General features: G+C 38.9%; 1 pseudogene; it reads left to right on the forward strand.

Moving 5' to 3' along the window:
* The first annotated feature begins 16,296 nt into the window (after positions 1-16,296).
* Positions 16,297-18,026, forward strand: LOC114281191 (anthocyanidin 3-O-glucosyltransferase 5-like; annotated as a pseudogene).
* Positions 18,027-24,675: the final 6,649 nt, after the last annotated feature.

Genomic DNA, 24,675 nt, shown 5'->3' on the forward strand with positions numbered 1-24,675 from the left:
GCAAAGCTTAAATGAACTGTAAAGTTTGAAATACCTCTGCGGTGGTGATGGTGTCGAAGTATCTGTGAAAAAATAAGAAGGACTCCCGTAGCCTCTGCTCGCACCTCACGTCATAGCGATGAGAATATGGAACGCCGAGGGGGATCTCCACATCCGACACTGGGGCAAGCCTCGGAAAGTAGGCATACACCCACTACTACAGAGTGTAACAGGGCAAATATGAGTATGCTTATCAGATAAAGCAGAATGCAGATAAAGCAGAAATCAGAGAATGGTGTGCAGCGTATTGTGCAGTATGTGAAGTGTATTGTGCAGTGTGCGTAGTGTACAGCCAGTGTAAAGCAGATTGCGTGTGCATAGTGTGTGTGGTGTACAGATAGTGTAAAGAAAAATTGTAAAAATAGAAAGGAAAAATGTACCTCCCAGGCTCGCCAATAGCCTCCGAGCAAGTGTCCGCTGCGGCGGGAGGATGAGCTCATATATCTGTAGAGCGTGGCCAAGCCTGCGCCACCCCAGTCGTAGCACCGAATCCTGGTCACGTCCACCAGTGCGCTCAGTAGATAAAGGGCAACGGTGTTCGCCCGGTCGGCGAAAAGGGTGGTCCCGAGCAAGAACATGATGAATCCGCGAGTGTACTGCTCCTCCTCTTCCCAGGTCGTAGGTGCCTGTACCCTGAAGTGGTCCCCGAACCAAGAGTACCTCACGAATGCTGGCCGGGAGAGAGGTGGCCGAGCGCCGACCAAAAACATCTAGGCAGCGTCCTACTCATCCATATCAGTGTCAAAGGGAATCAGATCACCCCCTACTCCGATGCCGGTGAGCATCGAGAAGTCGAAGGGAGTCATCGTCATCTCCCCTGTAGCAAAAAAGTGAAAGGAATCGGTGGTGTCCCACCACCTCTCCACTAGTGCGCCAAGAAGGGGTCTGCTCGCAGTGAGGCGCGAGAGTCCCATGCAGAAGACGCCGAGGCCAGCTTGATCAACGATGTGGCGGACCGCATCGGGCAGCTCCATGTACCAACCTCGGGCGATGGTGTTCCCATACCCCCGGAAGGCATGAGAATCTCCCTCTGTTCAAAGATAAACAGTTGCGAAGAAGTATTAGAAATACAGTGTTTGAATATGTTCAGAATTGATGAAAATGCAGTGTGTGTGCATGTGTTCAAGTTTAAATAGATATCACGTATGATTGTGCTCAGGGTGAACTAAGCATGTGATGTATCGGTGTGTTTGGGTTATTCAGTTAAAGAATAGAATTGGCTATTCAAGATATATGATCTATATTGCAGAAAATAAAAAAGGGGAAGAGTATACCTCAGCGGCACCGAAGGATAGGTGTGACTCTGGCTCGCGTAGCAAGAGCTCCAATGGTGTGCCTCGTGCATAGCTCCTGAACTGGCAGATGCTATCGGGAGGCAACACGTGTATCGCGGGCCTGTAGGTCGCCGGTTCGAACGGTCGAACATTGAGTGGCAGGAGCTCAACCTCAGGATCCATGTCCATCTCTAGGGGAGTCCTACCCCGCGGAATGTCGTCTGCCATCTCGAGAAAGGTACAAAAACGGTCGAGGGTGTGAAAAATAGGCAAGAATGCCAAAAGTCAACCTCGAGGGGTGAAAAATGGGAGAAAAGGTCGGAGTGTGGGGAAAGGCACGAAGATCGAGGTAAACTCAGGGGAAACAAACCCCAAGTGAAGGAAATCAAGAATGTGGCACCGAAATCGAGTTTTGTTCGGTTCAAAGTGTGTAAAACGAAGAAGGTTTTCACGAATCGAACGATGTAAAATGCTCGAAAACAGGAGAAAAACAAGGATCGAAGCGAGGAAAATGACCTAGAGAGGTAGGGAAATGTTTTTCGAGCTTGAGGAAGTGAGGAAATGGGGTTTGAGGCCCTATATTTAAAGACCCGAAGTGAATAGACAAAACTGCCCGGAAATTGCCATTTTTGGCCAATTGGCCAAATTGTTAGCCGATCGGCTAAATATTTGGCCGATGATCTCCTTTTGTGGCCGATGGCCTCCCCTTGTGGTCGATGCACCTCCAATGTTCTTGTTTGGGTCAGTTCTGTCGATTGGTACCCTTATCTCTCAAGGAAGTGTAAGAAAATACATTTTTGAAGCTTAACTGGCCTTCGTGTTGATCTCGAATCGTGTCTTCCTTGTGCGGCATTCGATATGCGCGAGGTGTATCATTTTTCATATCCTTTTGTATTGCGAAACTCGAGAACTACTTTTGAGCATGTTCCATTACAATGTTTTGTCATAAGCACGCTTGTTATGCATCTTTTCGCTCTTGCATCGAGCATGCTTTGTCTTGCTTTCGAGTTGCATCTCAACATCACGAATAACATGGCTTTACCATGCTTTCGTTGAATATGTGCCTCTCTCTGTTGTTGCATTGTTACACACATTGTATGCGTTGTCACGTATGCTTTACTTATATGTGTTTATGCACCGTTCTCGCATTGTTACACACATTGTATGCGTTGTCGCGTATGCTTTACTTACATGTGCTTATGCACCCTTCTTGCATTGTTACACACATTGTATATGTTGTCACGTATGCTTTACGTACATATGTTTATGCACCCTTTAATTGCATTGTTATGCATCCCACTCGGCTTGCGTTGTCGCACATGCCCTCCTCGCAATGTTATGCTTGTTTTAAATTGCATTGTTATGCATCCCACTCGGCTTGCGTTGTCGCGCATGCCCTGCTCGCATTGTTATGCTTGTTTCAAATTGCATTGTTATGCATCCCACTCGGCTTGCATTGTCGCGCATGCCCTCCTTGCGTTGTTATGCTTGTTTCAAAATCGCATTTTTATGTGTACACTTAGGTTGCATTGTTATGCACCCCTTGCTTGCGTTGTCGCGTACAATTGTTGCATTGTCATGCACCCCTTGCTTGCGTTGTCGCGCACAATTGTTACATTGTCATGCACCCCTTCACTTACGTTGTCACACACTTTTCACTTGCATTGCTATGCATATTTCTAATGATATTGTACCTGTTAAGTTCCTTTCTTTCGCAAGCACGATATTGTATGTATGGTTCATTTGAAGCTGGCATGACTAGACGAACCAGACGGTATTGTATGTACTCCGTGTGAGACGTACCGAGAATTGTATAATTCTCTTACATCCTTTTTGCATGTAATGTAGTTTGATTCTTATTCACTTGCTTAAATTGTTGCATGTTATGCTTCATTACAGCTCTCTTTGCATGATCATAAGTTATGTTCGGCATCGTGCATGTCATTTGCATCTTGCCCCTGCCTACGGGCGCATATCTTTGTTATCTTGTATGTTTGTCTGAGTCTTTGGCCTTGTCAAAAACGGGTCATCTCTGGGCATTGACATTCACTCCCGTCATCTTATGACTTTCGAGTTCTGTCAAAGACGGACAATTGTAGACACCCCATTTTTGACCGTCCTCAAGACTTGGACGTCATCGTTTGAACACTCGATGATCATCCATGCTCGTGTTCATTTTGAGTTCCCGAAGGTCTCAACTGTGCGCCTGTAGACGTCCCTGAACGTCTCGGGGGGGAATCCCGTTTTGTTCATTTGGGCTCACTACAGTTCAGGACTCAAATGTCACAGTTCTTAATCTAATCTCACAATATGCGATGTGAGATTGATAAATCACCAAAGAGTCCAAATCTGGCAAATCGTTTTGAAAAACAGATTTTTAGAAAGAAGTGCCAAACATGGACTGCTTTGCCAGATACAGAGTCGCCACCTAAATGTTTCATTTTTGAAAAATTTAGAAAACCCTGACTCGTTGCCTAAGGCCATGTGTCCGTCATCACCAAAGTTGCCTCGGCTCGGGAACTTGGGTACGATTGGGGAAGGTCAGCTATGAGCACCCCCGCTCACCTGATCAAAGATTGGCCACTACTAAACATGATATCTTGTTTTTGAAAATACATGCGTTCTTATTCCGGTTAATTAGCTAATCTTTACTACGTTATGCGCACAGCAAAACAAATATAGACTAGATCGCCCAATTTGGAATAAAGCATCGCATATCCGTTTGTTTGGAAAATGGTTTGAGATTTGCTACTCGCAAGTAGGCTAAGTCACGGATTTCAATGAATTGTTCCAATTCAAGTAATCCAACCTTCACCCACAGGCATTCATGCAGTTATATCAAATAAGCAATTAGCCTCATGGCAAGCATGTTGTCATGTTAACACTTACACACATGCAAGATGCTAAAGCATAAAAAGCTTACTAGTACTCCGAGCCAAAACAATAAACTAGTTAGGCATCATGCATGATCCTAGTTCATGTTAAGATGGCTAATGCATCGCAGGCAAAATGCAACTAGAATAGGCTTGGCTAATCTAAAGTGGCATATGGAATGCAACAACTCAATACACGTATTCAAGTTGGAATCAAAATTCAATGCAGTTAGTATGATGCGCTGAGCCTAATGCATGCAATACAGATGAATGATGCAAGCATGCATACCATAAGGATGCTAATTGAAACGTGCCCTAGAACTAACCACTGAAAGCAAGTAAGTAAAAGAGAGAAAGACGTGGGGTTGGAAGACATGCATCACACGCACGCACGTTTATTACAAAATTGCCCTCTCTCAGAGGGTCCGAATGAATAATACAAATTAAATAACTAACAAGCTAATTAAATATTACAGACCCTTAATTAATTAAACAAATTAATTAAATTACTGAAAGCAGTAAAACAGCCTCAGGAAGATGGACGAATGCATGCACGCTCGGCTCCGCTCAGAAATCCACCGCCATGTCACATGTTGCCTCTATTTACACTGCTCTGCACATTTGAGGACTGCACAAGTCTCAAGGTTACTTCTGGACTACTCCCTGAGCACTGTGGGAGGCCACCGACCAAGGGGAAACACCACCGGCCATGGAGAACTGGTCATCGATCAAAAATTATACCACTGGCTTGGTTTTGATAGTCGGCCGGCACTGAAAATTGCTGACCGCCATTTCTTCCTGCAGAAGACTGGTTTGCTACAACAGAGGATAGACAAGACATGGCAATGCATTTTCAAAGCTATTTATGCACCACCACCGTCCTCAGCATGTTTGAGACTTAGAGGAGCATGGTTCTCGACCCTCGGGCCATCAATCACGCATTTCAATGCATGATGGCCCAAGAAGTCAAGTGTGCAACTTCAATATCAAATGAAATGCACACAAACACACAATGATCCTAACCTCTATCATAATTGATCAAGAGGCAAGGGATGCAAACATGCACAATGCTATACAACCTAGGCATGCAAGCAAACTAATGCAACATGAGCATGTGAACAAGCATGCAAACATGCAAGCATGTAGCAACATATTAAATTCATGACAAAATGCAAGCTACCAAGCATGCAAGATGCAATTTAAACATACAACAATATGCAATGGGCCAAGTATGCAACAACATACAAGGCAAGCATGCAACAACATGCACAGGATGGTCTTAAACCAATATGGGCAGCTCTCAAATAGGCTCAAATTAGCGGCCAAAATGCTATGAAATGAAGGACAAAAGTACCTGCAAACAAGCATGCTAAATGGTCCGACACTTAAGCATCGAAGGGCAACTTTTAAGCACACTTAAAAGGAGGCAAACATGGACAAATGGAAAACATTTTAATGCTCTGAAAACATGCAAAGGATGATACCAAATCAACCTAATAATGCAAACAAGTCATGCACAAAAAGCTTGAAACTAGCCCAAAGGCTCAAACCATGATCATGTAACACATAAAGAAAATGACCAAAGTGGACCAAAACAGTTCCAAATCATGCCAAAGTAAGCCTAAAACATGCAATGGCCAAAGCTAAAACAAGCTAAAACAAAAGGGGCAAGGCATGAGGCATACAAGGCCACCAAAGAGGTGTTACACTACACCTAAGACAACCAAACATGGCATGATTTAGGCGACCAAAATTAGAGATATGACATGCTAAAATAAGCCCAAAAGCCCACTTAGATGGCATCTAAATGGCCTAAGTCTAAAGGCATGCACAATGACTCAATCATGGAGCATAAAACACCAATCTTTTAAAGCATTAAAGGAGTGATAAGATGCAAGCATGTGAGCATGAAATAAGGACTGAAATATCATAATTAATGGTGCCAAACCACTGAAATGATGCAAATAGAGCATGGTAGAGGAGCTAACACTCAAAGCATACAAGCTAGGTTGCATGGTAGCTATACAAAGCAAGTCATGGATGTCCCAAACAACCAAAATCAGACCTTTAGCATGGCAAGAGAAGGCCAAAAGCATCATGGAGTTAGGCCAAAACAAGTAAGCATAGTGGTCTAAATGCTAGGTGCATGTTAAGGCAAAATCGAGGGATTACAAGACAAGTATACATAGCATGTATGGCACGTCTAAACTAACTTTGGACAGAGATAAATCATGGCAAAATATCACCTAATATCAACTAAGACATGGCCAACATGAACTTAAACAAGGTGCTCACACATGAGGCAAATATGACAAGTATTGAAGACAACAAGGATAGGGGATGACCCTCTCCTTCTTAGGACCTCAAAACACCATCCTCACCACTGGTGAGAAGGCCAATACAAGGTGGTCCCGGAGCTCACAAAAAAAGCACAAAAATGAGGCTAAACAAGGCCTAAGAGGGGGTAAACAACCCCAAACACCAAAGTGATCTTAAACAACTATTTTAAGCACTTAAAAACAGAACTTTTATCAGTTATAACTTAAGCTTAAAAAAAGATGCAAGATAGGTTAAAAGTTTGTTCAAAAATGGAGAATAAAAGGGTAAGTTTCTCACCCTTGTAGACCTTCTTCAAGAATAATGGTCCAGCAGGTTTTTTGAGTCCAAAGCAACCCAAGAACACCAAAATCAACCTCCAAGGACCTCAGCTTCAAGAGGATGGTGTAATGCTAGGTGTTTGTGTGTAAAAGTATGAACAAAACAACCTTATACACACGTAAATATATAAAAAGAGGGAGATATAGAGATGGATAAATACAACTATTCCTAACCCTAATTTCAGACCTCTGGAACCCTTGAGGATGGAGGAGAAGCTCCCTCTTTACAAAATTTCAATCTTGCAAAGCTTTCAAAACAAGCTAAGCAAGAGACAAATCCCTCCATACACGTGTATGAAGGGGGTGAATTGTGCGTGCCAGCTGTGCCAGCTAGCACTAAATATCTACATAAAGTAGATGAACAGGGGTCGGCTGGAAAATATGGCCGATTGACCGACAAAAATGGCCAGCTGACCAAAAAAACTGTCGACCGACCAAAATATTTGGCCGATAGCAAGAAAACTAGACCGGTGGCCTCAAGCCAAGGCCGGTGAGGTATGGGGATGGCCAACAAGCCATTTCCTACCCTCAGAAGTAAAACAAAAGTGTTTGGTGTACAACCAAGCACAAAACAAACAAGTCGAGAGGTCTTGAGGCAAGGCGCGCAACCAAAACCTCCGAGAAATCAAGACGAACACGAACATGGATGATCACCTAGTGTTCAAACAGTGACGTCCAAGTCTTGAGAACAGCCAAAAATGGGGTGTCCACAACGCCTTGCCTTAGGATCTCTTAACTTGTCTGTTTTGTACTTGGTTATGGACCAAGGACTTGTGGTTTTGCTTCTGAGGGAAAAGGGTGGCTTGTTGGTCATCCCCTCAACCCATCGGCTAAGGCATTGTGCCATCGGCCATGTTTTCTTGCCATCGGCCAAAAGCGATAGCCGATCGGCACTTTTTTTATTCGATCAGCACTTTGTTTGGTCGATCGGCCATACTTTTGAGCCGAGACCTTTCTATTTACTTTTTGCAGATATTTTCTGCCAGTTGTGACAGCTGGTGGGCACAATTCCCATCCTCCATGCACGTGTATGAAGGGATTTGCTTCAAGACTCAAGCTTGTTCAACAAGCTTGAGAATTGAAATTCTATAAGAAGGAAGCCTCCCCTCCCTTTCTAGAGGTTTTGGAAATTTGATATACAAGTTCTATATCTCTCTATATATTCATCTCTCTCTCTCTCTATATTCCTCCCTGTAGACGCGCCCCGAGGGCTTTATCCTGTGCTACAGTTCGGACTCAAATGTCACGGTTCTTAATCTGATCTCACAATGTGCAATGTGAGATTGATAAATCACCAAAGAGTCCAAATCTGGTAAATCGTTTTGGAAAACTGATTTTTGTAAAGAAGTGGCAAACATGGACTACTTTGCCAGATATAGAGTCGCCACCTAAATATTTTATTTTGGGGGATTTAGGAAACCCTGACTCGTGCCTAAGGCCACATGTCCGTCATCACCAAAGTTATTTCGGCTTGGGAACTTGGGTACGAGAGGGGAAGGTCATGCAATGAGCACCCCCGCTCGCCCGATCAAAGATCGGCCTTTACTAAGCATGATATTTTGTTTTTGAAAAAACATGTATTCTTATTCCGGTTATTAGCCTATAATTACTATGTGATGCGTACAACACACAAGTATAGACTAGATCGCCTAAGTTGGAACAAAACATCTCATGTTTGTTTGAAAATGGTTTGAAGGTGCTACTCGCAAGTAGGCTAAGATGTGGATTTGCCACCCTCAAGTGGGCTTAGAAAACATGATTTTGCCACTCTCAAGTGGGCTTAAAACTCGCATTTCGATGAATTGTTCCAATTCAAGTAATGAAGCCTTCATCTACAGGCATTCAGGCAGTTATATCATATAAGCAGTTAGCCTCATGGCAAGCATGTTGTCATGTTAACACTCACACTCATGCAAGATGCTACAGCATAAAAGCTTACCTAGTACTCCGAGCCAAAACAATAGCTAGTTAGTAATCAATGCATGATCCTAGCTATGTTAAGATGCCTAATGCAACACATGCAAAATGTAACTAGAAATAGGCTCGGCTATCTACGATGGCATGTGAAATGCAACACTTGATACACGTATTCAACTCAAAATTGAAATACAATGCAGTTAGTATGATGCGCCGAGCCCGGTGCATGCAATACAGATGAATGATGCGAGCATAAGGATGCTAATTTAAACATGACCTAAAACTAACCATTGAAAGCAGGTAAGTAAAAGGGAGAAAGACGTGGGGTTGGAAGACATTCACACACTCACGCGCACTTATTACAAAAGTTGGCCCTCTCGACGGAGGATCCGAATAAATAATACAAATCAACTAATTAATTAACTACCCTAGCTAATTAATTATTACATAACTCTTAACTAATTTAAACAAATTAACTAAGCTATGAAACTAAAGAGGCCTCCGCAGCTCCGCCTCAGAATGATTGAATGATGCATGCTCGATCGCCTCGCTCAAAAACCCGTTGCCATGCCACATATTGCCTCTGTTTGCACTGTTCTACACCTCTGAAAACTGCACAAGTCCCAAGGATGCTTCTGAACCACTCCCTGAGCACTGTGAGATGTCACCGGCCAAAATATAGGAACATCGACCATGTGGAATTGGTCATCGACCATTTGTGAGGATCTCGGCCAACAATTTTTAGTCGATCGGCACGGAAAATGGCCGGCTGGCCATATCTTCCTGCAGAATGCTGTTTTGCTGCAGCAGAGGACAAATAGAGCATGTCAATGCATTTTCAAGGCAATGTGTGCACAAACACCCTCCCTATCATGTCATGAGCTCAAGGGAGTGTAGTGCTCGACTCTCAGGCCATCAATCACGCATGTCGATACATGATGGCCAAAGGAGCCAAGTGTGCGATTCAATATGGAATGAATGCACAAAAACACATGAATGCCTAGAACTCTATCATGTTGGATCAAGAGTGTTCGCCGGAGTCAACTCGTCGACCTCAAAGTTCCCTAGACTTTACTGTCCACTTCTGTCAAGTATCAAGCTTCATGCTTTCCAAGCTGCTCGAGATCACACCTCCTAGCCGAGGTTCTTGTTCCATTAATTCGTAAACTCCAAGAGCTTTGCAACTGCTCCACTCACACTCTCTGGTGAGTTCCCGATTTCTAGTCATCTAATTGACTCCGGAGATTTTCATATCGGCATTCATTTCTCTTGGTAGGTTCATAAACTCCTTTATTATGCTCAATCTTTCATAACTCTTCTGAATCCGTTTACTTGCCCTCTGTTGTTTTTTATTTTCGTCTGTTTTCAAGTTTTGAGTTGTTTGAATGTCTGGCACTGTTCTTGCTATATCTACTTTCTGTTGTTAGCACAATGCCTGGGTCATTACTTTTCTTGTTCTTCACATACCTACTTAATGTCTGTACACTTGGCTTTAGTCATGAACTTTGTTGTCTTCTTGATTCTGAATTTTCTCTTTCTAGCTCTTTTCCTCAAATCCGCCATTGTTCCAAGCTTTCAAGCTCTGTAACTGTCTTCGTTCCTCTTCTCCGGTGAAGCTTATGTGATTCTGTTATTTTCGCATCCGTCATCAGACTTTGGCAATTCTCATTCAAGCTTCCCTCTTTCTGGTAAGACAATTTTCCTCCTGGTTTTATTTCTTGTTACTTTCCAAGAAGTTCTGCTTCATTGTTAATCAACATTGCTGTTTCACCCGTTGTTTCCAAATCATCTTCTTGAATACATATTGTTCACGCATTTGTTGATTTCTGCCACTGTTCTTGGCTTGACACACTTGTGCAATCCTTTTGTCTTGATTTCCTGATAACTTCATCACCATTCTTGATTACGAATTACATTCTTGTTTTTGTTTTCTGTGTCATTTCCCAGATTTTTGCTTTCAATCCTTGCTTTCAAAACTCCGAGGTGCCAATCACCAAGAAGAGCTTTGATCAAACTCTTCAGGAGGTTGATGCTGAGCTCGTGGCTGAGAAGGCTGCTAAGAAGTTCTTTCCAACTATCCTCTAGGGGTAAGACACAACCTACCACTGATGCCGAGTAGTTTGCTTCTTTCTTGAAATTGATGCCGAGGTTGCGGTAGAGAAGCTCCTCCAACTGACTGCCGAGGCCGAACCATTGTCGTCCGTCGAAGAAGATTAGTCCGACGTTCTTGCTTTCAGTCCCAAGTTCTTTAAGGTCTTCATTTTTGTACTTGCCAACCTTCTCAGCTCTTAACGAGCTAGTTAGTCATCTCGGTTGATCATATCTCGGAAACGTCTTTCAGTGTTATCTCGGCTATACCAAACTTGTAAATTGCTACAAATTTTAACAAGTGGTAGACTTCATAATCTTCGGTTAACTCATCTTGTAATTTGCTCAAAAATTTCAACAAGTGTTAACATTCCTTGCTCCTTAATTATCATTCCTTCTTCCACTGTATTTGATAGCCATGTCGGGTAATTGACTTCTCGGATGGCCCTAAGCTCCAAAAGTCTGTCTACTTCTCTACTGCTTCGACGTGCATCAACGTCAGTCCTCTTGCTCATTGGATTACAGGTTTGGCCGACCTGTCGACGTTCAGTTGGTGGCAAGTGACCTCGGGGTCAATGCCAGGCATTTCGTAAGATATCCAAGCAAATACCCCAATGTTTGCTCTCAAAAAAGTTTCCAATTTCCTTTCTTCTTCTTCGGCTAAGCCTAAGCTGAGAAGAAAGAAGCGTTCTTCATCCCCCTCCTGAACGAGGATTTTTCTCAGTGCCTTTTCACTCTTCTCGGCTGGCTCCTTGCCGACATCATCTAGGACCTCTATGTCCTCGTTTTCAATCTCCATGAATTCTGTTTTGATCTTCTTCTATCTGCTCTTGCATGATTCTATACTTAGAATATTTTGCATGCCTGTCATACTTTGCCTCCCTTGTGCAATCTTCTCGGGGTTACATACCTCGGGTATAATAGCTACAAAAACTTTTACTTCAGCAAGATACTGACCTGTAAACTTTTCATAAATTCTAACAAGTGCGAAACATATACTACTCAATGTTAACTTTGCAAACTTTTCTCAAGTTTCAGCAAGTGTTTTAACAAAGATTAACATATACTGTAACAGGGATCAACAAGGATTAACGTAACAAGTGTTAAACAATAATCTATTTGTAAATTACTACGAATTTCAACAAGTATTTAAACAACATACTTAGCTTTTTCCTCAGCCTGTAAATTGCTGCAAATTTCAACAGATGATCATATGTCGGCTTAACGTTATCTTGTAAATTGCTACAAATTTCAACAAGCGTTAAGCATCTTCTTTGGTTAGGCCAACCTGTAGATTGCTATAAGTGTGCAAATTATAACCTCGGCTTCACTTCGACTTGTAAATTGCTACAAATTTCAACAAGTGAAGAGAAACAGTCATCTCGGCGTAACTTCAACTTGTAAATTGCTACAAATTTCAACAAGTGAAGATAAGGAATAATCTCAGCTTAACTTCAACTTGTAAATTGTTACAAATTTCAACAAGTGAAGATAAGGAACCAGCTTAATTCCAACTTGTAAATTGCTACAAATTTCAACAAGTGAATTAAGGAATAATCTCAGCTTAACTTCAACTTGTAAATTGCTACAAATTTCAACAAGTGAAGATAAGGAACCAGCTTAACTCCAACTTATAAATTGCTACAAATTTCAACAAGTGAAGATAAGGAATCAGCTTAACTCCAACTTGTAAATTGCTACAAATTTCAACAAGTGAAGATAAGGAATCAGCTTAACTCCAACTTGTAAATTGCTACAAATTTCAACAAGTGAAGATAAGGAACCAGCTCTACTTAACTTCAACTTGTAAATTGCTACAAATTTCAACAAGTGAAGATAAGGAACCATCTCAGTTTAACTTTAGTTAAACATCATCTTCAGCTTAACTTTGGTTAAGCATCATCTCGGTTTAACTTCGGTTAAACATCATCTTCGGCTTAACTTCGGTTAAGCATCATCTTGGTTTAACATCGGTTAAACATCATCTTCGGCTTAACTTCGATTAAGTATCATCTTCGGCTTAACTTCGGTTAAACATTATCTTCGTTTAACCAACTTGTAAATTGCTACAAATTTCAACAAGTGTTTAAGCAATACTTTTCGGTTTAACCAACTTGTAAATTGCTACAAATTTCAACAAGTGGTAAACGTATTCTTCTTCTCTACGCCCCCAGTGTGAATTTAAAATCCACTTGGGTTCTCATCATACATGTAGCTTCGACCTTGTCGCCGAGGTTGAATTCAAGCCGAGGTTGTCGGCCTTGGTTTCTCTATTGATCTTACTTGGCTCCAACCTGAGTTTGATTTTCGGCCTCGCATCGGCGAGCCGTTTCTCTTTTCTTGTTCCGACGCCTTTGTTCCCGGCATGTCTTCATCGGCCCTAGCATGCTTCTCAATTCTGGCCAACTTTTAGTCTGATCTTGTGTGTTTTTCTTTTTATCTTCTGGGATCTGAGATCTGCTCATTGTGCTCTTCTCTTCTCGGATTCAGGTGCCGAGATCTTATCTTGCTCACTTAGGTTGAGCTCTCGTCTTCTCGGGCCTACTTGTCTAGGCTGAGATCATGTCTTCTCGGATCCGGGATCCAGGATCTGGAATCCGAGATCTGCTCACTCAGGATGAGTTCTTCTATACTTGAATGTTGTTTCCTTGGGAGCGCTCATGCCCCTTGTCTTTGCATCCCTTCTGGAAGGGTCTTCGTTCCTCCGCAGGTATCTATCCTTCCATACCTGGAGGTCATCTCCGTTGTTTCGATCTATCGTCTTTGGTGCGTCACCTTCCCGACCGGCTTCTTTCACTCTATGACTCTGGTCACGAGTTTCTGTGTTGCTATTGTCCCCTTCAGCGTCGAGGTTGATAGATCTCCTATTCCCAGTAAGAACGTTGTCTCCAGTCTGATCCTTCTGTCCGTCATTGGCCATCTATTATTCTTTCTTTCCCACAGACGGCGCCAAATTGTGTGGGTGATTTTCCGACCACACTGCCCGCTTAGTAACTAGCTGGAGAGCACTGGCAGAATAGATGGCACTTGACTGACCTGCAACAGAATTATAAGAATCCCGCGGTGGTTTCGACCACCCGGGGGCACTTCGACGATTAAGTCAGTATATCTCTCAAAGATAAATCAAGTACTAAACTCACAAGCTTGAGTATAAAAAACATACCTTAGACCCATGGGGGTGCCTCTCTTTTATAGCCAATACAATCCTAGTCCCAATAGGAGCCTGACCCTAATGGACTTAGGATTAGTGCTAATCTGGGACTCCCAGTGGGATTAGGATAAACTCTCTAAGAGTCTTATCTTTACCCAAACTGAAGTCTTTCCCCAATCTAGGACTCTTGTCCATATCCAAGTTGAGTTCCCTCTTTATTCTAGGACTCTTGCCCCTTATCCGCTTATCTCGGATTTCGATATCTTCGGAGGCAACCTCGGCTTAGCCGAGATGACCTCGGCACAACGACCAAGACACGTGACACCTCGGTTGACACGTCGGTGTCACCTTGCCACGTGTTGGTACTCAGAAAATATTTCCCCACAGAACCCTAAATGTCATCTTTACCTATTTTAAGAGATTAGTGGCTCTTTATACTCTTCTATTAGAGCCTTTAAATACTTTCCTAAAATAAGAATTGCTACAGTGACTCCCTATTTGTAGGGAGTCACTGTAGCTCCCTTATAATTTTTTTTTTATTTGTTTTATTTAGAGACTGCAATACACATTTATGATTTTTATTTTTTTTTCAAATTTATAATTAAAAATTATATTTTAATAAAATAAAAAAATAGAGAGTTTGTTAATATAACAGAAAAATAATAGGGAGTCTATTGGGGAAAATAAATAAAAAAAGATCATGAAAAAATTTAAATCATGAAAAAAATTTAAATCATGAAAAAAAATTAAATCATGAAATTTTTTTTCATAAAAATGATCATGAAAGATTCTTTACCATTAGATTATACATATAAGAAAACACCACACACTAATCAAAGGATGAAAATTATTCATGAAATATTTCATGATTTTTTTTCATCATTCCTAATATTATTCATGTTTTAAACCAATATAAAATTGCCACGTAACTAAATAATTGTTTTCCTTATCCCCTCCCTAGGAAATTATTCAATACTCCCGGAGCACCACGTGTCCATATTCCAAATTAATCACTAATTAGTTACCCCTATGTTGTTCTTCCATCCCCAACATAAATCGTGGGCCATTGTGTCTCTTCACCAATCAAAACATTATGGAGTACCATGTGTCCATACTCCGAGAGTACTGAATAATCACCCCCCTCCCCTCATGTTTAGTACCGCAAAACTCAAAACTAGTCAAATTCTTCTTGCATCATTCACCACGACCACAAGGCAAACATTGCAATTTCGTCTCTTTCAACTGTGTACAAATCAAAACAGTCTCAAACCCAAACACTTACAACCTTCACTATCAACCACTGTCACATCCCTTTCCGATATCGAAATTTTACGGTGCTCTGCTTTTGTGGTGGTTTTTGGAATGCGAAACTTCAGTTGAGAGGGGCATGATTTTGATTGTCTTTTGGATATTTGATAACAAGAAACAGTTTGCCTCGACCTATTTGTTCATCACAGATCAAAGTAACTATATTAATGGACAATAAAAGCAAGTCCCTCATCCTAAGATACACATACAGATCTCATTGAGATCCAGAAGAGAAACTTAATCTTGGCAGCAGGATGAAAGAGATGGGTTTTACTGAGAAAAGGGTTGGAGAAGAGATGTTGCTGCGGAAAAAAGAGGAGGGGAGCTGTTAGAAGAGGTGGGGGGTTCCATAGTTCAGATGAGGAGGAAGAGAAGGTAAGCGAGAGAAAGGAAAATGAGTGAGAGCACTAATTAGTGCCACCACTAATAATGTGGCAATGGGTCCCACTCATTGCCACAATGTTGTTGTGTTTGTTTTTTTTTTTAAAAAAAAAAATATATATCATATTATTAATAATTGTTTTAGAGTATTACTTTTAGTGGTCTCTAACATTGCTCGCGAGAGAAATAGGGCAAAGAGATAACAAAATAATTTTCTAGGTGATCAATGAATTAGCTAACGTTGACTCCAAAAAAAAAAAGGAAAAAAGAAATTGAATTAGCTAACGTGGCACTATTTTATTTGCTGACCGTAAACAAGAGATTTACGGCACAGCCGTAAATATTTAAACTCCTTATGTTTTTGTTTTTGCTTTTGTTTTTGTTTTTGTTTTTCTTTTAATTAAGGAAAATGGGTGAGAGTTAGTACTATCATTAATGATATAATAGTGGGTCTCACTAAAAATGATTTGATGTTTTAACTTTAATATTGTATTTAAAAATGATTTGATGTTTTAACTTTAATATTGTATTTTTTTTCTTTTTTTATTGAATATCATGTTATTAGTGATGTTTTTAAAGTTTTAAAATTAATTATCTCTATCATTATTGTTTAATTAAACAAGTAGCCAAGGCATTCCTTCACTGCATATCTCTCTCTCTCTCTCTCTCTCTGGTCACAAAGTTGCGTCCATGGAAAGCACAAAGCTTCATGCGACCATACTTTCCAGCCCTGGCATGGGTCACCTTGTCCCAGTCCTCGAGCTAGGCAAACGCCTCGCCACCCATCACGGCTTAGAAGTCACCATCCTCGTCGTCACCACCCATTCCTCACCCGCAGAATCCCAACTACTGGATCCTTCCACCGTCCCCAAACACCTCCGCATCCTCCAACTCCCTCCGGTCGACGTCTCTAACCTAGTCAACCCGGACACCAAGATCGTTACACTGCTCGCCATTATCATGCGCCAGGCTCGACCCTCCATTCGGTCCGCTCTCTCTGCCATGGAGCACCGCCCAGCCATGTTCATCGTCGACATCTTCGGATCGGAAGCTTTTGAGATCGCCAACGAGTTTAACATGTCCAAGTACGTGTTTGTCGCCTCCACTGCATGGTTCACCGCTTTAACCATCTACTGTCATGTGCTTGACAAGGAAGTTGAAGGTGAGTACGTCGATCAAAATGAGCCCCTCAGACTTCCGGGTTGCAAGCCGGTTCGTCCGGAAGACGTAGTCGACCCGATGCTGGACCGGACCAATCAGGACTATTATGAGTACGTGCGCATAGGGATCGAATATTCGCTATCTGATGGGATCTTGGGAAGATCTGGAGAGTACATCGCTCAAAGCCTTACGTGATCATAAAATCATGCGATCAATAGTTAAGGTTCCGGTTTATCCTATCGGTCCATTAACAAAACCGGTTGAACCGGCCGGTCCAAAGAGCGAGTTGTTGGATTGGCTCGACAAGCAACCCAGTGAGTCGGTGATATATGTCTCGTTCGGGAGTGGCGGGACGTTGTCGGCTGAGCAAATCATAGAGCTGGCTTGGGGTCTGGAGCTAAGCCAGCAGAGGTTTGTTTGGGTGCTACGCCCACCCACAGAGGAGCATGGGGGTGCATCCTATTTCACGTCAGGAAGTGGCCCAGATGGCATCCCAGACTGCCTTCCTGATGGGTTCTTGACCCGAACCCACAACGTCGGGGTGGTGGTCCCACTTTGGGCCCCACAACTGAAGATATTGAGCCACCCATCAGTGGGAGGATTTCTTTCACACTGTGGGTGGAACTCCACTTTGGAGAGCCTAACCAACGGAGTGCCCATGATTGCATGGCCACTGTATGCTGAGCAGAGAATGAATGCAACCATGCTAGAGGAGGAGCTCGGCGTGGCCGTCAAGCCGAAGGTATTGCCGACGAAGAAAGTGGTGAGGAGGAAAGAGATAGAGGAGATGGTGACAAGTGTAATGGAGTCCAACAAGCATGGAAGGAAGGAGATGAAGGAGAGAGCCAAGGAACTTAAAAATAGTGGTAAGAATGCGCTGAGCAACGGTGGGTCGTCTTACAAGTCAATGTGCGAGGTGATTAAAGGCTGTGAGCTGAGACTTGAATCTCATAAACTCCCAGCCTTACAACAGTAATTAAGGTGCAATAGTATAAAGTAATGTTGCAGCTAAATTTTCATATTAAATTTGTCTATTATTTGACGGATTCACACCACTACGTTAATCTTTCACGTAAGAATAGATGAATGGCAGATAAGGTGAGGTGTTGTATAATAGTGAAAATTTGTTGTGTTTGGTTAGATTTTCAAAGTATGGTTCTAATGTTTGGTTTGAGTATGATGGTTGTTTAGAATTTTTAAAAGTTAATTTTATATTTATTTTTGAAAATTCTTTTTAAGGTGAGAAAATTTAGGCTAATCAGTCGTACTTTCGAATGTCCGGCCAGTCATTCTCCAGAACGTCTGGCCGGTTGACCGGTACAGTGTAATTTTTTTTTTATTTTACAATTAGCACCTGTTATTTTTTATATTTTAAATAAAAAAATTAGAATTTTTAAATTTTTTTATGAGTTTTGAATAAAATTTTGAGTGTTGTTTGTTTAGTTGTGAGTTGTAAGTTTTTGTATCAAATATCATATGTCACATCAAAAATTTCCAGCTCAATTCAAAACTATTTTTAAAACTCATTCACTAAACAAAATTTTCAAACTCAAATTATAATTTTAAAACTCACAAAATCAAAATAAAACTCTATTATCAAATTGTATTTAAAAAATTCTATCAAATACTACCTTAGTCATTCTAATAATATTTTATTTTGTGTTGGGTATGTATTTAATCCATGTGCTCTGCAGCTTTCTAGTGTATTAAGAGTAATGGTAGAAGTCTAAATATTTATATTTATAAATTCATTCGTAATGACATGAACGGAAGTTTGATGTACTATCATTAAAGGTACTATCATTAAAGGCTCTTGCTGGAGACCCCCCCCCCCCCCCCCCAACGTGGGGGGCTGCCAATGGAGTAGAGAAAAAAAAAAGGAAAAAAAAAAAAAAAATTGACCAATCAAAAGAGATCCCAGCACGCCATTAGGGTCTCATGCATTTTCCATCATTAAATATCTAATAAATTAAATTCAAAATTAACACATATTTTCTCACATCATTTCGAATTTCAAACATTTTCTGTGTACTAAATAACTACAATGGGTTATTTTGTTTGCATCTTTTAGGATTAGTTTGGAAAGTGGGTTAACTTTTTAACTTTTAATTTTTTGATTTTTCTAGCTATTTTAGCATGGGTTAAAAAGTTTAGTTTGGGAATGGCCTTTTGATTTTTTAACTTTTTTAATTTTTTTTGTGAAAAAAAATTGTAATGATTATAAATTAAATGCGATATTTAATTTTTTATGACTAAAATAATTTATTTTATCTTTTATAACTAAAATAGTAAAAAAAAAACCTACTTTAGTGCCGGAGTCAGATAGTTAGAGGATATAGTGGAATATTCAACCAAACAATTGTTCTTATACGGCCGTAGGAAAAAAATATTCCATGGCGGCTTAGATATAATTGTGGTGTCTACTGACTTAATGAGTAGGCTGTTAAATTTAAAAAATATAAATTTTAATTTTGATTTTGATTTAAAAATACAGTCCTTTCTATCGAACCAAACTTGATTTTGAGTCTCGACCTCTTTTTTATATAATTTTATATTTTAAATAGTTTAGGAAGATATTTTTAAAAATCATATGACTGTATTTGGTGCAACTTTGAAAATGTAGTTTTACCCTTTCATTTGCACCTTCCGTTTAGATAGAGTTCTAAAAATATAATTTCATCACTCATTTCAAAACATATTTCTCTTTCATGTTTGAATAGAGTTTTCAAAACATATTTCTTTTTCACTTTCGTCTTTTCTCTTTCACTTGAGTATACCCGGCCATCCTCCCAAATGTCTCCCAGACATCCAGCCGATTCATCTGAACAATAATTTTTTTTTTTTATTTTTGGCAATTGATCACAGCTACCGAAGTCCTTGTGCATACTCAGCCACATAAGCTTCTGTGGTTCCTTGGCCGTCCTTTGGCTTCATTGGCTGAAGTTCTCGTGCAGTTAGAATCCCACTTCAAGGATTCCAATAGGATACTTCCATAGCTACCGATCAGTGGGCCTTGTGTCACTTACATACATAGTTGATTTATCTAGTACATGGTAAGCACCTTCAAGCCAGGCTCTAAGATGAATCTTGGTTGAAAACTTATGCTCGTGCCTCTTATCTCCCTCCAGTGCCCCAAATTCAAAATTTTCAAGGTTAAACCAGCGAGAATGAACTGGCCTGTGATCCAATCTCTTGAAGAGAGAGAGAGAGAGAGAGAGAGAGAGAGAGAGAGAAAAGGGTGTGGATCTACGATCTAGAGAATCAATTGAGACTCATTGACCCACAGTGAGGTCCGATGAAGTAATCAGAATCACTCTATGCAAATTTGGAAGGAGAGAGGGCAGTGGCGGAGCCAGAAATTTAATTTAGAGGGGGCACTTACTAATAATTTTTACAAAAAAAAAATTCTAAAATCTAAGGGGGGCACGTGACCCCCCTGGTCACATGCTGCCTCCGCCCCTGAGAGAGGACGGTGACAGAGGTGAGGGTGGCAGCAATGATGGTTGAGAGGGGAGGAAGAGAGAAAGAGAGAGAGAGAGAGAGAGAAAGAGGGAGTATGAGTGTGAGTGCTGTTATGAGTGTTATTTTATTTTATTTTATTTGTTGTTAATAATTAATTTATTAAATTGAATTTGAAAAATAATTTGATTATAACTGTTGATAAGATTTTTCAATAGAGTTTTAAATTGTGTATTTGATTATGAATTATAACTTTTTGAATTAAATTTTGAAAATTCATTACCAAATAAATTTTCTTATTACACATGTCACATCAAACATTCACAACTCAATTCAACACTCAACTCAAAACTTAATTAAAAAATCTTTTCAAACTTCATAACCAAACAAATTTTTTACACTCAAATCATAATTTCAAAACTCACAAATTCAACATATAATTTTATTCTTAAATTATAATTCTAAAACTCTACCAAACCAACCGATATATTTCTCTAAGTCTAATTAGCATTCTATGGTAACTCAAGTATATTTGATGTAATCAGCCACCAAAAAACAAGTCAAACACCTCATTATGTCACGGTTTTTGAGACAATTTAATAAAATATTTTCAAACATATTTATTTTTTTCACTTCATAAAAAATTAAAATATAAAAAATTATTTAAAAAATCAATTCTCAAAAGAATTTTTAATGTTAAACACTTGTGCCATATATACAATATTAAAATGACTCCAATTTTGAATTTTAAGTTTTGATGTCTTCAAAATTTCAACAGGAGTATTGTGATAATAATTACATATTTCTACTATCACTACAATAAAAAGCAATTTTAGCTATCAAAAATGTAAATTTCGTCGCTAAAAGTAAGACAATTGGCGACTTTTGGCGACTAAAATAGTTTAGTAGCCAAATGTATACTTATTGGCGACTAAAAAATGGTTTGGTCGCCGATTGTAGGTGTTTTACCGACAAAAAAAAAAAATTTGTAGCCAAAAGTAAAGGTTTTTGGCTACTAAAAAAAATTTAGTAGCTAAAAGTGGAAAATTGGCGACTAAAATTGAGTTTAGTCGGCAAAAGTGGAGGCTTGCGCGACTAAAAATCAGTTTAGTCACCGAAAGTGGTTATTTTTAGACGGAAATTAATTTTTTTAGCGACTAAATTATTGGTAGTAGCCAAAACTAAGGTTTTTGGCAACTACAAAGAATTTAGTCGCCAAAAGTGGCTCTTTTTTTTTTAATAGTTTAATATTAATACGAGTCAATATACTATATAAATAATATATTTTGCATATATATTCATATGGTGTTATTGTGGCATAGTGGAGAGAGTGTGTTGGTAGAGGTTTAGAATGTGGAAGGTTGGTGGTTCAAAACTTGGGAAGAGCAGAGGGTAATTTTTTATTTATTTTTTCTGAAATAAGCTTTTGGTGACTAAAACACGTGGTCGCCAAAAGCTTTAGTGTTGGCAACAAAAAAATAGTCGGCAAATGTATAAATTTAAAAAAATAATAATAATTCACTATTGGCGACTAAAAATTTAGTCGCTAAATGTATAATTTAAAAAATATAAATGAGCTTTGGCGACGAAAATTTTAGTCGCTACAGACTTGGTTTTTGGGGGACTAAAAGTTTGTTAGTCGCCAATACCTTTCGCGACAGTTTTCCAGCGACAAAGCCAGCGACTAAAAAATTTAGTCGGGGAAACTTAAAACCCGACTTTTGGCGACTAAAAATTCGCTTTTGGCGACTAAAAATTTAGTCACCAAATGTGTTTTTTCTTGTAGTGTATGTTTGTCTTATTATCTAATTTTTAATTGTCAACACTATATTGAAAATTTACATCATTAGTAAGACATGTTACAACTATAATAAATAATATGCCTAAAATTTAATTTAAATATTGTTGGACAATTTTCACTGTTATAGTATTTAATGAAATAAATAAATTCTGTTTATGTACTTAACAACAAACGAAATATAGAAAAAATAAAGAATACGAGAGAGTTTGTTTGATTACAAAAATCAAATCAGAAAATAAAATAAAATATATAAAGCAGATTTTTATTTTCTTACAAAAACAAAATAAAAAATCTGAAACAGAAAAATAATAAAACAGAAAATAAATTAATTACTTACCAAATTAATTTCTAGAACAAATTTTCTGATCAAGTCCAGCGTTTAACATGTCCTTAAGACAGATTTATCCTTTCCACGGTGCTTTCAGATTGTGAACGCCTATTTCCTAAGATAAAATGATCAACAACAAATAATAGCAACACTACAAATTGTTTGCATAACGAACACATTAAGTGTTTACACTCTTTCTTACAAGAAAAATTATGCAGCAAAAATGCAGAGAGAGCAGGCAAAATTTTGGACGAAATTGGAGTGAAAAACAAAGTAAGAGACTTGTCAATTTATAGGTGTAAAGGTGACTTTTCATTTTGAATTAAACAGGTAATAAACCTGTTTGAACAGGTAACAGACCTGTTCGGTTTGAATGGCACTGTTTGGGTTCAAATTTGAATTGGGACAGATATAAACCTATAAAGATTTCTAACCGAATTTTTGGAACCAAAAATCGGACAAGTTTTTTTTTTTTTTTTTTAAATTAGAATCTAATTTTAGAAGAGTAAAATTCAAATGTTTTTTGCCCAAAAAGATAAGTATTGAACCGGACAAGCCCAACCCAACCTCACACCACACCCTCGCGCCCAAGCCTAGTCCGGAAGGATGGACGGTAGCGGCACACATGTTTATTTTTGGGTCCAATGGGTCTAGCCTAATTTACCTATAACCTCTCCCTTTTACAAACTTAAGGTGCCCCTTGGGGCCCTCCCCAAGTTACAAACTCATGCCTTATAAACTCATAAAATTCTTTCCACCAAACCAATGTGAGACAAGCCTTAAGCCACACCTTTAAGAAATTTCCACCAAAACTCAATTTCCATGAAACTTGCTTTGGTTTCAATTTTTCATTCACCCGATAATATTTTTGAGTAACCAAATATACCACGTGAATCACAACGTGACATAGAGCGTGTTACCACTTAGACCCGCCAACTTTAGCGTATGTGTCCAACCTAAAAAATAGACCAAAATTAAGAAAAAAACAGATTTTTCCAAAACTTCAAAACCATTTTTAACAAATACAATGTGTACTTGTATACAAAATTAAAGTCCATTCACTTATTACCAATAGATTTTGAGTTTTGATGTTGATTCTTTTGAAAAGTGGATTAAAAATCACTTCTCAACTTTTAACACATTTTGAGTCACATAATCTCTCACATTTTTTTACATATTTTAAAAAAAAAAAATTAAAAAAAAAAGAGTTAAAAAATCAACTTTTAACCATCTTCTAAAAACAACCAAAATTCCAATCAGAATAATACTATACTCCCTCCGTCCCAAAATATTAGTCTCTTATTCCATTTTTTATTTTTTCAAAATATTAGTCCCTTTTCAAAAATCAAGTACAAAATTAATATAAAATTTTCATTTTGCCCTTCTTTTAAATTCATTAACAACATAAAAAGTATAATTATGACATTGATATTCTCCAAAAAAATGTACTATCAAAGGGTAAATTTGGAATATCAATTTTTTTAAAGTACAATAATTGTACTACTAAAAAAAGTTGAATTCCCCAAAAGTGACCATTATTTTGGGACGGATGGAGTAATAACTATATATTTCTACTATAGGCCCCGTTTATTTTTAGAGGTAGAATGGAGGAGATTCATAGTGAGGGGATTAATAGAGATGAGATTGTTGGTGAGGGGATTAATAGTGAGGGGATTAAGTAAAATTGTAATTGTTTTGATAATAGTTGTTAGTGTAGGGATTGCTAAATTATTTTTATATAAAATAAATATAAAATAATAAAACAAATAAAAAATGCAAAAACATTAAACATTAATGTTAAAAAAAAAATGCCCAACATGTAAAAAGTTAAAAAAAATTAAAAATTTCCCAAACAAAATAAAACAATGATTTTTATTTAATAAAAAATACAAAAAAATAAACATTAATGTTCAAAAAAAAATGTCCAACATGTAAAAAATAAATAAAAATTTCTAGTCCGGCGGACTATTTTTCTAATACCACCTCCACTTCTTCCATCTTAATCCCCTTTCCAAGGCCCAACCTAATCTCCTCCTCCATCTCAATTCATTGCCAAATTTACAAATAAACACAACATTAAATGAGTCTCACCTCCATCCTAATCACATCCTTCCCTCTATACGCCAAAACAAATAGGACCATAGTATGTTATTATCTGATTTATCAATCTAGTTGTCACTTTATTAAAAATATGCATTACCACTAGTCAAAGTAATTATACCAATATTATTTTTGTAA

The sequence above is a fragment of the Camellia sinensis genome, chromosome 1 (assembly GCF_055761805.1).
Source record: "Camellia sinensis isolate YWXY chromosome 1, ASM5576180v1, whole genome shotgun sequence".
NCBI classification, from domain to species: Eukaryota; Viridiplantae; Streptophyta; class Magnoliopsida; order Ericales; family Theaceae; genus Camellia; species Camellia sinensis.